The sequence below is a fragment of the Microcaecilia unicolor genome, chromosome 6 (genome assembly GCF_901765095.1).
Source record: "Microcaecilia unicolor chromosome 6, aMicUni1.1, whole genome shotgun sequence".
In the NCBI taxonomy this organism is placed as follows: Eukaryota; Metazoa; Chordata; class Amphibia; order Gymnophiona; family Siphonopidae; genus Microcaecilia; species Microcaecilia unicolor.
In genome coordinates, this window is record NC_044036.1 from 137,539,454 (window position 1) to 137,555,819 (window position 16,366).

Here is a 16,366-nt window from a genome sequence, read left to right on the forward strand (position 1 = left end):
TGTTAAGAAACGGACGACATTAAAACTACAAAAATATCAAGTGCTTTTAATATAGAGGGGCAAAAATCTGTGATTACGCACTCATCTTTAATTTATTGGAAACTTAAGTTGCATGGATTAACTACTTCTTCGAACCTATTGCAAGACTACCTCTACTTCAGGAAACAGGTGAAACCTTGGCTCTTCTCCCAAGCCTTTAATGGAAGAAGCAACTAATTAACTAGTCACACACACACAAGGACTAAAACCAGCAGCACATACTGTAGCAGGACTAATTTATCCTCTCCTACCCTAGGAGAGATCATTTCCATGTACATTTTCTGACTTCATGTGCACGTTTTCCTTAAGTTAATCACCCTAATTTCCTATCTAACTTCTGTTGTTCTATCTTATCTGTCTATATGTTCCACCTCCACTTACACCCTGTGCTATAAATCTATAACACCCCACAGACTATCTTTAATGTTTTTTGGCATTGAGGATTGAGATATAATCTTTAATTCCTTTATCCCTGGACATTTGGGGCATTTGGAACTACTCAAGCAAAACAATGCATGAGGAGCTGGCTGTCTTAATGTTTGCCACCAATGTGTATCATGATTTCTTTAGTAGGAGAGACTTGGTGAAGATTTTGCTTCCTCTGAGTTATTTCCAGTTTGCCAATAGAGGGCAGTAGTGACCTATTGCTGCTGCTTTCAAGGGAGTGTGTGAGGCCAGGACCTAATGAGAAAAAAACCCTCCAACAACTCAGAAAAGCACAATTCAGTGTGATGCACCAGAAGTTGGACTTGAAAGGAAATTAAAAATGTTTTGATATTAAGCTGATGTTATTGCTTTTTATAATATACAGTTTCATAAAGAAACACATTTTCAGTAAAATTGGTTAATTTTAGTAAGACGGCAGCATGTTTCCTCTCCCTAGACTTAAACATATTTCTGTAATTAATCAGGAAAGGGACCAGTACTTTTCACAGCAGTGAGAAGAAACATCTCAAGCAAGTGAGAAGAAAAACTCTTGGAAGCAGGGGCATAGGCAGACCTCGGCGGGAGGGGGGTCCAGAGCCCAAGGTGGGGGGGCACATTTTAGCCCACCTCCCCCAGCCGCCAACCCCCCCTGCCGTTGAACCCCCCCCCCCACTGCCGACCCTCCCCCACCTCCGCCGCTGACTCTCCCCCGCCACTTTCGACCCACCTCCGCCGCAAGGTACCTTTGCTGGCGGGGGTCCCCAACCCCTGCCAGCTTTAGTCTTCTTCAGCGCCACTCTCCGACGCATTCGCTGATCTTTGCTGTGAAGACCCCCGCCAGCAAAGGTACCTTGCAGCGGCGGCGGATCAAAAGTGGCAGGGGAGGATCGGGGGGGGGGGGGGGGGTCGAAAGTACAGGAGGCTAGGACTAAATCTGTGGGGGCCCATGCTCCCATGGCCCCACCTAGCTACGCCCCTGCTTGGAAGTATACAATAAACATGCTACCGAATTCTGTATAGGTCATCCAAAGTTGGATGCACAGTTTTGGGCATGAATCACAGATCCATGCGTAAACTAATTGGCTAGATGGCAACAGTCATTAATTGGCATTAACAAGCATTAATATACGTTCCTATTGTATATCCTGCATATCTAAGTTATCTTACACGCATTTCCAAAGGGAGAGTGGGCAAGGGGAGAACATGGACGAGTGAGGGGCATTCCCAGTGTTTAGGTGCACGGTTATTGAATACTTGAATTTGCACGCCTAACATTCAGTAGTTTACACCAGCCTTTGGTGTAAGTGCTTGCGGACAAAGTTAGGTGCAACATTGCACACTAAGGGGCACATTCTATATATGGGAAAAAATACACCTAGGCGTAGTCTCTAAAGTATGCCTAAATTTTATAGAATGGGCTTAAATTTCCATTCGGTATATAGAATATGACGAGTGTCTCTCCGTGTGACCAAATTCGGTCACGTTCATTTAGGCCACGTTTTACTTAGCATAAATACCAGCTCTTAGATTTAGGCACATTTTTGGAACGCTCACAAAACATTCATTTCCCCGTCCATAACCACGCCCCTTTTTGGCTCCGTGCATTAGAATTTAGGCGTTCTGCATTACAGAGTACACTGAGTGAGTTGTGCATGTAAATTCTAATTATTACCAATTAGTGCTCATTATTGCTTGTTAAATGCTGTTATCAATGCTGATTAGCTTCTTAAGTCAATTAAGTGCATTGTTATAGAATACGCTTGGATTTCGGCATGGAACGCTAGAATCCGGAGGTAAGCTAGTATTCTATAATGAGAGTTCCACATGGAACTGTCTTTATATAGTTTGCACTTAGCATTCAGGAGTGAAGGAGGAGAACCAGGGAAACTGGGTTTGATTCCTACGGCACTTCCTTGTCACTTAACCCTCCATTACCTCAGGTACAAATAAATATCTGTATATAATATGTAAACTGCTTTGATTGTAACCTCAGAAAGGCAGTATATCAAATGCAATTCCCTTTCCTATCATCCCAGCACCTCACTTTAGGTAACTGAATTTCCCCCGTGATGACATTAATCACTCTTAAAGATCCCTTGTACTTTAGGGTGCAATGAGCAATTTCTGTCATCTCATTGCTACTCATTGTGGTAATTTCAATACTCTTACTTTCTTCTCCCATAAAGAGTGCTTTAAAACATATTCCACTTTTGTTTGCAATCTATTAACGTTTTCTCCTGCAGTTTGTCTCCAGCACTCCTTTTTTTTAAATCTCAAATCAGTCACTTGCCCTCTTCTAAAGGCAGCCCAGCCTGAAATTCCCAGACTCTATGGTAGGGGGAGGGGGGCATTAACCTCTCTTCCACAAAATATGAAGGTGTGTAGTAAATCCTGCACAGGACTGTATCTCAGTGGCACAGAGCCAAATATCCTCACTCCTGAGGAAGTACCAGACTTTGGGGTCCTTTTACAAAGGCCTGATGAAAAACGGCCGTTGGTAGTGTAGATTGTTGTGCATCCATTTTGGGTCTGAGACCTTACTGCCAGCCATTGACCTAGTGGTGAAGTCTCAAACGGTAACTGGGCAGTAATGACCTACGCACGCCAAATGCCACTTGGCAAGCGTAGCTGACGTGAGTCGGAAAATAAAAAATATTTTTTGGGCGCACGTAGTGGATTCATGCCAAAAATGAAATTACTGCAAGAGCCACGCAGTAACTCCATTTTGGCGTGCGTTGGGTGCGGCTTAGTAAAAGGGCCCCATAATATTTACGGTATGTATATGTACAAGCACAAAATGCCTTGGGTGAAATGTCTACAATTATTCAGCCATTTAGAGAAGTGAGGAAGCTGGTAGAACCAAGACCACTGTACCCTGGGTCCAAGAAGGAGCCAGTATGGAAGCAGCATAAAATCACTCCCTGTGTCCCATGAACTTTTTCTGCCGATTGGAAGTGTAGGCGGTGGTATAACCAAACATTCCATTTTGGGAGGTTCTGAGCCCAAAGTGGGTGGATACAAAATATTGCCCCACCCCTGTTCTCCACTCCCACTTTGCTCTCTGTGCCCCACAATCTCCAATTCCAATTGTAAATATCTCTGTTGGCAGGGATTCCCAGGCCCTGCTCACTGAAGAAGTTCTCCTCCAGTGGCCAGAAACTCCCTACACTTGAAGTCAATGGTACTTTCCATGTGTAGCTCCTGCCTATCCCCCTCTCCTCCATTCTTGGTTTTTGTGCATGCATGAAAAGCAAGCATGAAGGGGGGCATACTACAGTGGCACAATTTGGGGGGAGCCTTAGCCCACAGTGGGCAGGACCAGGCCTCCTGCCCCCCTCGGCTATGCTACTGGTTTTAAGTATTTATAGCAAGTGTAATAAATAGATGTACCTGAACCTCTGATGGAAATAATATCCTATTACTTCATAAATGTTGAAAGTAGAGTATGCACATTTGGCTTTATGGTTTGGAAAAGATATATTTATTTCATTTACGCTATTGACATGTACACATAGTTTAGAAATATACTTTTTCTATGTCAAAATGTGAACATGTATAAAGCAGTTGTATTAATACATGAAACATAATTTTTCACACATATGTATACAATACTGATAGCTATGTAAATTTTTTATCTGCAGTGAGCTCATGCCTTTTCATTGGTAGCTTGTTTGTAACTCATTATTATTGTTGATAAAGTATTTGTTCTCTCTTGTATTATGATCATGAAAACTTTTGAACTGAATAATGGACAATTGCTTTACTACTACTACTACTACTATTACTACTGTTTAGCATTTCTATAGCGCTACAAGGCGTACGCAGCGCTGCACAAACATAGAAGAAAGATAGTCCCTGCTCAAAGAGCTTACAATCTAATAGACAAAAAATAAAGTAAGCAAATCAAATCAATTAATGTGTACGGGAAGGAAGAGAGGAGGGTAGGTGGAGGTGAGTGGTTACAAGTGGTTACGAGTCAAAAGCAATGTTAAAGAGGTGGGCTTTCAGTCTAGATTTAAAGGTGGCCAAGGATGGGGCAAGACGTAGGGGCTCAGGAAGGTTATTCCAGGCATAGGATGCAGCAAGACAGAAGGCGCGAAGTCTGGAGTTGGCAGTAGCGGAGAAGGGAACAGATAAGAAGGATTTATCCAGGGAACGGAGTGCACGGGAAGGGGTGTAGGGAAGGACGAGTGTGGAGAGATACTGGGGAGCAGCAGAGTGAGTACATTTATAGGTTAGTAGAAGTTTGAACAGGATGCAAAAACGGACAGGGAGCCATTAAAGCGACTTGAGGAGAGGGGTAGTATGAGTAAAGCGACCCTGGCGGAAGATGAGACGGGCAGCAGAGTTTTGAACCGATTGGAGAGGGGAGAGGTGACTAAGTGGGAGGCCAGCAAGAAGCAGATTGCAGTAGTCTAAACGAGAGGTGACTGCTTTCTCTGCAGATTTGCAAAAAAAGAATATTTCATGATACAGTTTATTATTAGTATTAATAATTGGATTGGATGAATATTTTTAAGGGTGTGCATGGAAAAGCTCTTCAGTTCATTATCAGATTATTGTTGGATTGTGAGATCATTTTTTCTGTTCCAGAAATTAATATTAATATACATAATTTTAAAACATGAGTAAATGAACCTTGCTCGAAAATATTCAAAGGTTTTATGTATATGAAGTCAATTGAATGCATGTTTCTTTTACACATATAAAAATCTTCCAAACTGAAACTACAAGCCAAACGCACATATCTCATTTTTTAAAATAGTATCATTTGAATTAAATAAATCTTCCCTTCTGTGACTCTGATCTTGCTGCCCCAAATAGAACAGACAACCATTTTGTTGTACTGAAAATTTGCATAAAATATAGCTCAGAGCATAGCAGGATCTTATTACAGAGGGTCCTGATGATAATCTTTGTTGAAATAATATTTAACACATGCTGCACTTTTAATTATCAAAATAATCTTAAATTAATTCCAGAGATTTTAAAAGACAATTTTCATGTTTGTGAACTATAATGTAGAAGCTACCCACTGATCTCTTCCACTTCCGCTCATTTAATAAAATCTTGATTGCACATACCACAGTGGATTTCAATATTTTAATACCATTTCTGCTCCCACCCACCCTAATTTCTGACTGTCATATTCTTTAATCACAAATCTATTTGGGAGGTTTTTTTGCCAATGATGATGAAGCCGAAAGCTGGGAGCTTCTTTAGGTTTTTTCCTCCCTTTATATTCTTTTCATTGCTTATTTACCATTATACAAAGAAGCTTTGTTTATTTGTGTTGTTAGACACTTTAGATTCTTTTCCCTATTATTTTTGTAGTTTGACTGTTTAATCAGGGCATTTAGGGGGCAAAATTTACCAATGTGGGCTACTGTTAAGATGTGTTATTTTACTGTTAACCTCGTAATTAGTAATTAGGTCTTTACATAAAATGGGTCTAAAACAGCAGAGTTAATGGTAAAAATCTTAAGGGTAGCACATTAATAACTCATCTGTTTCATATATCTGCCCAGCATTATAGTCCTTTATAATACACAGTTTCCAGGTAATACCCAGCCCATTTCCCAAGTGTCAGTCTTGTAGCTTTGTTGTAAACAAACTATTCATTGATCAAACCAGATGACATTAAAAATCCGTATCTGCTGTAGGATTGCAGACTCTGTACGAGGAATTCATCTTTAGGAAACTTGCATTGAGATTTCTTTTTCAACCGTTATAGGTACCTGGTGGGTGTGAGTAAGAAAATACTCATCTACATGAGCTGGGAATTTTCAAAGATCCTTTCCCTGTTTTGCTGAGCTGGGAACGTTGCATTGACTGCGAAAATAAAGCAATAAATCACGGCAATGTTACTAAATAACCCTTCCCCGGTCCTTCTTCTTTCTATCGGCCCTTGTTATAGGGAGGGGCGCTGCCCTTCTTTGCCTTTTGCTGAGGTAATGACACAAAACCTTTTCGGCAGCTCTTATCTCTCTGGACATTGTCTTCACAGCATCGATTCCTACTTAATGGAGTCAGAGGTACAAATGCACCTACTCCTCAGTGCACGTTTTATCCTGCTCAAAACTGTACGTCTATGTTAGAAAAGAGCATTCAAAAATCCATCCACAGCAGAAAGGCAATTACCATTGTCCTTAGAAATATTTCATCTAAGCATAAACTATGGACGAACCACTAGGTCAATGTATCTCAAACAAAGGAGAATTCAAAAACACCAGAGGAAGTTGGGCTGCTTAAAAAGAAAAAGAGTATGCTGGACTTAACAGATATAAAAACACGTCTGTCATTACAATAAAACATTGCACTTGAAGGAAGAGCACTTTGCAAATGTCCAAGTCTATTCCTTCCTGGGAATTAAGTTTTTACCATAGAACATTCTGCTTCTGAGAATTCCAAGAGGATTTTCCTGCAGATCCTTGAAAAGATTTAGCATATGTGACTCGATAACAAGGCTAAAGGACTGACATTTATATTAACAGCAACAGGATAGAATCAGAGAACGAGTGGGAGGTGGTAAGGGGAGTGAGTGAGGTGCTAGGATGCTTTGGCAAATAGTGTTCAATACTCTGTGACTTCTTTATTCGTGTTAAGAATGGCCACACACTGCACAGAAGGTACAAGAGGCTAGTTAACAATTATATCAAGAAAGAGCAACCACTTTTCAAAAAAAAACCTCCTTTCAACTGAATGCCAGGAAGACTTCCAGCCGGCCCCATTTATCTGTGGTGCTCAGAGTGCGTGCAGTGAAAGCATTTCTCTGAATGTGGTTTGCAAAGGGGAAATAATGGCTGCTCTTTAAAAACCTAATTTCAAAGCAGGAGCAGTCATCTGCAAAGATGATTACGATTGTTCAGAACTCTTAAAAGTACAAGGTTATGTATCTTTGTATAGAAAAAGGTTGAATTAAAAGGAACATTCAACATTTAATTATTAAAGTTTCAGAATAAATAGACTAGAATATGTTTTCCACAATTGCTCTCCTTCTAGTTGCTTCCGTGCGGAGTTTTTGATCCTGGCTGTTTCCTACTAACTTAGTTATAAGTCAGATGTAATATGTTTTCCTCTTATCTGTATCCTATTTTGTATATTGCATAACTGACTTGATTTTACATGTCACAAACTTATATCCACTTCAGGCATATCTTAGATGTACCAGCAACATACTTCACAAGATTCAGAACAACATTAGGACAATAATTACATAGTAACATAGTAGATGACGGCAGAAAAAGACCTGCACGGTCCATCCAGTCTGCCCAACAAGATAAACTCATATGTGCTACTTTTTGTGTATACCTTACCTTGATTTGTATCTGTCATTTTCAGGGCACAGACCTTAGAAGTCTTGCCCAGCACTAGCCCCGCCTCCCAACCACCACTCTGGAATGACATACACCACTCCTCCACATATATACAGAACTGTTTTATAATATCTGCTTGTTATATTACTATCATGTTTTATCATTACCATGTTACCCAAGATTCTTCTGTTACACTAAATGTCTATTTTCTAATATATTTCCACCATTCATGATGAATTGTAAGCCACATTGAGCCTGCAAATAGGTGGGAAAATGTGGGATACAAATGCAATAAATTAATAAATAAATAAATCATAGTACCATGACTGTTGATAATAACTATCCAATAGTTATCAAAACGAAAAGTGACCACTTAGCTTTGTCAGTGCTGTGCTTCAAATATTATCTTCCAAACCCTCTGGCAAGATCCAATAGTTGTACAACAATTAAAACTCAAACCCACACTCTAGCCATCAAAATATAATTTTCCAAATGGTTAAAGTCTTGCTTGACATGGGTCCGTGTTTCATTTTCTAGCGTCTTCAGGAGGCAAGCTTACAATGGATAAAAAAGCATTATTAATGACTAATCTGATGCTGACTTTACATCCAAATTCTTACATTATTACTTAAATTCCTATTACTTCTGTTACCTAAACATGTTAATTCTCAAACCTAATGACTTAGCTGTGCTAGAGTGGGCTTTCCAGAATGCTAAGTCCTCCATCTTCTTATCTTCCAAAACAATAGGGGTTTTGGTCATCAAAATCTAAGTAAATCCCAGCATCGAGCTTTAAAGGATTTACAGGAAGATGAGACAATAGTTAATATGAGAGCAGATAAGGGAGGAGGGTTAGTGGTACAAGACAGGGATAAATATTCAAGTGAGGCTATGAGGCAATTATCTGATGAACAATTTTATCAACAGTTACCTGAGGATCAAACTATTAGTTTCCCAACAATTAGTCTTTGATATTATATCAGAGGCTAACAATCAGGGAATAGTATTTATTTATTTATTGCATTTGTACCCACATTTTCCCACCTATTTGCAGGCTCAATGTGGCTTACATAGTACCGTCAAAGGCGTTTGCCCAGTCGGTGGATAACAAATACAGAGTTCGTATGAGGTATAAGTGGAGGGTCGGAATGGATGAAGATTGCGTGTTGACCTGTGCGATCGTAGTCATGTTGTGGTGGTAGGGTTACGTGTGGTGAAGAGGGTTACATGGGGTTGTTGGAGTAGACCTTTTTGAAGAGGTTGGTTTTTAGTGATTTCCTGAAGTTCGAGTGGTTGTGGATTGTTTTCACAGCTTTTGGGAGCCCATTCCATAGTTGTGCGCTTATGTAAGAGAAGCCGGCTGCATAAGTTGTTTTGTATTTCAGTCCTTTGCAATTTGGGTAGTGTAGGTTTAGGTAGGATCTTCATGACCTGACTTTGTTTCTTATTGGTATCTACTAAGGAATAAAAAAATTGTTTAGGCAACATCCTGTTATACCCATAATCATAGGCGTAGTTTGACTGTTTCATTTGGGGGGGCAAAGAATGGGCGGAGCATATTAGCATATCATTTGCATATATACATATTCAAATGAATATGCTAATATGGAGGAAGGAAATGAAATTTACAGGCAAAATATCACAGATGCACATTTCAAAAAGCTGACACATTTCAATTAATAAATTATGAATAAAATACTTTTATTTACCTTTGTTGTCTGATCATTTAGTTTTTTCTATTCGCTTTGATCCCAGTGTCTTCTGTTTTATGCAGTGTCTTCTTTCCAGTAGGCTTCCCTCTGCTCCCCACCCTCCCAGTCCCATCCATCTCTTGCTCCTTCCCTCTGCTCCCCACCCCTCCCAGTCCCATCCATCTTCTGTTCCTTCCCTCTGCTCACCATCCCTCCATCCCATCCATCTTCCCTCTGCTCCCCACCCCCCCGCGAGGTCCAAGATGGTGACTCCGTTTTCCCCCTCTCTTCCTCCCTCCCTCCGGCGCAGGCAGCAGTCTTTTCCAGCGTTCCTGGCAGCGGTAGCGATGTACACGCTGCCTTCGGTCTGCCCCGGAAGCCTTCTCTTCAAGTTCCTGTTCCCACCTATGCGGGAACAGGAACTTGAAGAGAAGGCTTCGGGGCAGAGATGAAGGCAGCGTGTACATCGCTACCGCTGCCAGGAATGCTGGAAAAGACTGCTGCGCCGGAGGGAGGGAGGAAGAGAGAGGGGTAGACGGACACGCTCCTCTCCATCCGCTTGGCTTCCCTGCCCTCTCTGTCTGCGTCCCGCCCAAAAGGAAATGACGTCAGAGGAAGGCGGGACGCAGATAGAGAGGGCAGGGAAGCCAAGCGGATGGAGAGGAGCGCGTGCCTGCATGTGTTTTTTTTTTAACTAATGGCGCGGCGGCACCTCGCGTCGTTTGGGGGGCATTGCCCCCCCTCGCCCCCCCCCCAGTCTACGCCTATGCCCATAATATATTTTATTCCCAAAATTTATAAATCTTTAGTGGATCCACCAGGGAGACCTATCCTATCTGGGAAAAACTCTTTGTTTGAACTGTTATCTCAATACAATATGTACCTCCAACCCTTGGTCACACGAAGTGTCTTTTATTAGAGATTCAGCTCATTTAGGGACCCTTTTACAAGGCTGCATAGAGCTACCACCGTTTTGCCGTGTGCCAGATTGAGGCTACTGCAGGAGCACGGTGGTACTTCCCATCCCCAGCACATTTCCTGCACTACAAAAATATTTTGTATTTTTGTAGTGCTAATCAGTGCTGCCTGGTTACTGTCGGGTTAGTGCAAGAACCCTTACCATCACCTAAATTGGTGGTGGTAAGTACTCCCCCCCCCCCCCCCAGAAATGGCTGCAAGCCATTTTCTTTTTTTTAAAAACCCCAGCCTCGGTGCATGTCAAAAACACGCATTGATATTATCGTAAAGCCCCCTTTTACTGCAGCTTGGTCAAAGTGGCCCTTAATACAATATTTGGAACAAATGAGTAACCTTTAGATGCCAACGCCCCTTATACCAATGTTCCACAACAGACAGCATTGGATCTTTTAGAAATATGTTTACAACTAGAGCAGGTGAGGTTCTTGAGTAACCTAGTAGATTTGGTCACGAAAAGGAATTATTTTTTGTTTAATAACAATTGTTTTCTACAGGGAAAGGGAATAGTGATGGGAGCAACAGTAGCTTCCACCATAGCTTGCTTGTACATGACAAATTTTGAAGAAACATTTGTATGTTGCTCTAATTATGTGAATAATATCATCACATGGAACGTTCTATAGATGATGATGTCCTCATACGGTCAGGATATATGGCCTCGCTGTCTTTGTTTCTGAACTGTTAATGATTGTGATCCTAATATATCTTTCACATCTCACATTGGCTACCATGAGGTGGACTTTTTGGATATGCATATTCAATATCTACAGGGATTTTTATTACTTCAGCATATTGGAAACCTACGGACCACAACACTATTCATTATCAAAGCTATCATCCCCCAAAATTACGAGATAGCATGTCTTTTGTGTTTGAAGAGATTGTGTACCAATTTGGAGACATTGAAAACACAGTCTATACAAATTCAGTATAGATTCAAGCAACAGGGATATCCCAAGATAATTGTCTATAAAACTTTTAAGAGAGCCTCTAATGCACACAGATGCTACTTGTTGAAAAAGCCTCAGAACACAGAGAAAATAAGACTGAAAGAAGATTCAGAAACTCCAGTATTGGGGGGACCGAGACCGATGCCGGACAGACTTCTACAGCCTGGGTCCCATGAATGGCAAAAGACTGAAAGAAGATTCGGCAACTCTAGCATTTGGGGAGCCGAGGCCTATGCCGGACAGACTTCTACAGCCTGGGTCCCACAAATGGCAAAAGACAGGTGAAGCTTCGGCAACTCCAGTGTTGTAGATCACTTGATTGTGATGTGTTGCGAGTGAGGGTGCGGGTTTTGCTCAGGGGGAAGGGGAGGACGTCTGGTAAGTTGAATACTGTCAATAATTCTTTGGGATGAAATGTGGTTATAACCAAAATGATGCAGATCACAAATGGAGTCAACAGCTTGTTCACAAAATAATGTTTTAACACATCAAAACCAAAATGTGACAAGTCGAAGTAAATAGTGATGACTCACAAAACTTTGCCAAACAAGGAAAAAAGGGCCTCGAATATCCAAACACTGATATTGCAATATCTTACTGGGATAATAATTTCTTTCATCGGTCAAAAACCTTGTGGCTTTTTTGTATAGATCTTTTCAGAAATGCTTTAAAACTTAATGTATAATACAGCCACTGAACATTTTATGAAAAGAAAAAGAAGGCTTTGTAAAAGCAGGCCCTAAGATGCTTCCTTTTTATTGAAATACCTGTCAGGAGATTCTCTTATTCCTTTAGCAACCATTGTTCAATATTCCTGTTCCAAAATCCAGGCTAGAATTTTCAAACGTTTTCTGATCCTGGACAAGGAGTTTACAGAATAAAATCACAAAATGTTTTCTGTAGCTGAATAGCATAAAGATTTCATAAAGGGCTGAGTTCGAAACTTGGAGGCAAGAGCCAGCATGATGCCAGATGGGAGAGCAGTGGGTCAGAATAATTATCAGACGTTTAAGATTCCAGAATATCTGCATTTAAAAGCTCCCTGTGGTCAGGGGAAAAGATTGGATCTTTAAAATCTGGTTGTAAAAATACCATAGCTGGAGGGAATTTACATTGACTACAAAGTTATGCTAACAATTGCTGCCAAACACTTCATGTATCTTTAAATGTGTAGCCTCAGCCCCAGAAACAGTTTTGAGTACATTGTCAGTGGCAGCCCTGACAAAGTGACCCATGTATTTTGATGCCTGCACAAAACAACCCAATTTTCTTTCAAACCCAAGGTACCTATATAAATTGTGTTTTTCTATTGTATAATTTTACTGTCTCGAAATGATGCCCTAAATTTGTGTGTTATCAGCATGTTGGCTACATGAAAACTTTTAAAAACTTAAGTGCATACATAAGTATTGCCACACTGGGACAGACCAAAGGTCCATCAAGCCCAGTATCCTGTTTCCATCAGTGGTCAATCCAGGTCACAAATACCTGGCAAGATCCCAAAAAAGTTCAATACATTTTATGCTGCTTATCCCAGAAATAAGCAGTGGATTTTCCCAAAGTCATTTTAATAATGGTCTATGGACTTTTCCTTTAGGAAGCCGTCCAAACCTTTTTTAAAATCCTGCTAAGCTGCCTTTACCACGTTCTCTGGCAACGATTTCCGGAGTTTAATTACACATTGAGTGAAGAAAAATTTTCTCTGATTTGTTTTAAATGTACTACTTTCTAGCTTCATCGAATGCCCCCTAGTCCTTTTGGAAAGAGTAAACAAATGATTCACGTCTACCCATTCCACTCCACTCATTTTATAGACCTCTATCATATCTCCCCTCAGCTGTCTTTTCTTCAAGCTGAAGAGCCCTAGATGCTTCAGCCTTTCCTCATAGAGAAGTCGTCGTCCCATCCCCTTTATCATTTTCATTGCCCTTCTCTGTACCTGGGCACTAGCAGTTGTAAGTCACCAACCACATTCCCTGCATGTGCTCTAAGCTAGGTGGGCCTTCCTGCCCATCCTGTCTGTCCCTAGGATTGAAACTGTGATACTGAGCACCAGCAGAGTTCTCCTGGACAGCTTAGAGCTGCTCAAAGGGAACCTTGCCCACCAGCCCTTTGTATTTCTTGAAGTTTAACCTTGATTTTCTCCAGCTGTCAACATGCACCCAAGAAATTTGTTAGAACATAAAGGCGACAATGTTCAGATCTGGGGTTAACATTTACAGCGGTGTGTGCCAAGAATCTGCCTCCTCACTTCTGCTGAAGAATATGGGCATGTTTTATGCATGAGACAGTCAGAACTGCTACAGGGTTGTTTTCCTAGAAATAATGTAGTAACATTATGTCCCTATGCTGGGTGCTGAAAGCTTCTATAACAAGTTTTGAGGGTAGTAAATGAAGGGACACTTCAGTGGGATTCTTTTGCAGTGAGTCTGTTAATATACAGGAATATCTTTGAGCTCCAAATAATGGGTTTATTTCTACAATGACAGTAATATACACAATACTGGACAAGATCATTTACATAGTTAAAATGTCCCTTCCCAAATACTTTATAACCTAGAAGACCAGTTTTATAATGGGACAGCCCCATTTCCATACCCCTTGCATACATAAATGTCTAGATTACTAGCATTGGCACACAGGGTTTAAGGGGGGGGGGGGTGAACATGGACAGAGCATGGGAGGGACATGGGTGAGGCTCCCACTTAGAATACTGTCAGTTACATATATCTGCGCTACATTTACGTGACTGCAGTTATGGAAGTTCTCTTTATTTATTCAGGTACTTAATATACCGCAAATCACGGCAATCACTGGTTACTAAGTGGTTAACAACAATCAAACAATTAAAACATTTTGTATACTGGATACGTGGTTGAATGTAAAACAGAAAAAAGGGAGGAGAGCAGAGAAGGAGTAAAAAGTTAAGTGTGTGTGTGTGTGGGGAGGGGGGGGGGGGGGAAGCAAAAGCAGAGGAGAAAAGAAAGGTTTTAAGGAGAATTTTAAAAGCCTGGAGAGAGAAGGGAGGCCTGAGGGAAGCAGGAAGGGAGTTTCAGAGTGATGGGTCTAGGTAACTGAAAGCAGTTTCATGAGAGCGGGACAGTCGGAGAACAGACGGGGGAGGAATCAAAAGGAGATTGCCTGAGGAGGATGAAGATAGTAGGAGAGGGTGAGTAGGGTACTAGAAGCTTGCATATATATTCCGGAGGGGGGGGGCTGGCACTTAGACAAGCAACAGTATTTTATATTGGATGCGTGAGCAGAGGGGTAACCAGTGTTTGAGACGCAAATGGAACTCTTCTCACTGCATGATATCAGGGTCTCTAAGTGGAAATGTCCACGTACAGCTTGCTCCCAAAATGCCATAATTCGAGTAGCTTGCATTTTGTTTTTTGTTTTTTTAATGTGAATACCCTTCTGAAACAAATCCACAAATTTAGGACCATTTTTGGTAAACCTTTGTGCATAGGGGTCATTTACTAAGCCGCACTAAAAAGTGGCCGGCGGCATGTGTTCTGGCCATATTTTAGCATGGCTCTAAAATGGCTGAAGTTCTATTTCTGCCATTAATGGCCATGTGCTAGTTTCCAAATTAGCACACGGCCATTACTACCTGAGCCCTTAGCACCTCCTATTTAGCAATATTGACAAAACTGCAACAGAAATAGATGCTTTATCCTGCATTTTTGGCTCCTCAGGAAGATGTCAAAATGGGGCACCATTGTCGAGCTGCAGTGAAACAATCTGTCCAGGTTGCTGAAGTGAAGCTAAGTGCATTGTTTCTTTCTTTCTTTCTTTCTTTGATACTTTTGTATCCCACATTTCCCCACCTTTTTGCAGGCTCAATGTGGCTTACATAGTAATGGCGTTAACCGAATCCGGTCTGAAACAAATAAGAAGGTGTGAACAATACAAGGTGATATTGTAATAGAGTGAGGTACATGTAAGGTAGGTACAATTGGGGGTGGGGGGAATTAGAGAGGGGGAGGAAGAGTCCTGTAGTGTCCATTACGGTCTTTAGTTACAATTGTGTTGCAGGTATCCAGGTATTTTTATGTTGGGTCGGTGGGGTATGCTGTTCTAAACAGGTCTGTCTTTAGTGTTTTCCGGAAGTTTGTTTATTTATTTTTTTGTTGCATTTGTATCCCACATTTTTCCACCTATTTGCAGGCACAATGTGGCTTAAATAGTACAGTGGTGGTGATCACCAATTCTGGTAGGAGAAATACAGAGTGGTTTAGTGTTAATGATCATAGATGATAGAATATTTTAAGTAATCAGGAGACAGAGGAGAGAGTTCAATTTTGTCCAGTTCTTGTAGGTGTTTTGATTGTTTTGTAGAGTTCATGAGTTTAGGTTGGTTCTTTGTGGTATGCCTTTGTGAACAGGTAGGTTTTTAACGATTTCCGGAAGTTTGTTAGGTCATGCAGTCTTTTCGTAACGTTTGGAAGTGCATTCCATAATTGCGTGCTTATGTAAGAGAAGCTGGATACATAAGTTTTTTTATATTTTAGTCCTTTGCAGCTTGGGAAGTGAAGATTTGGGTAGGAGCGTGCTGATTTTTCGTGTTCCTGGTTGGGAGGTCTGACAATGTCTGCTATGTAGGCTGGTGCCTCATTTAGATGGCCGAACGTAGTTTTTACTGCTTTTGGTATTGTGATTGTTGGTATTGAAGTGTGATTTTTTCAATTTTTGATTATTATAGTGATTTTGTGAGCACTCTTTAAAATCTTCTTATATAGCACATTTGGAACTGTATTCCTCACTAGTGGATGGTATTTATTAAATTAATTGAATTTGGGTTCACAAGTAGCACCTCAAGGATGTGTGAAGAATGTCACCTATCTGGCAACAGAAACCTTTGGGCTCCATTTTGTTGAAATTAAGGCTTGGGAAATTATGAGCCTGTTGAGTGACACACTGAGAGGTTCTACAAATATAAAATAAATTTACAACGTTGAATATT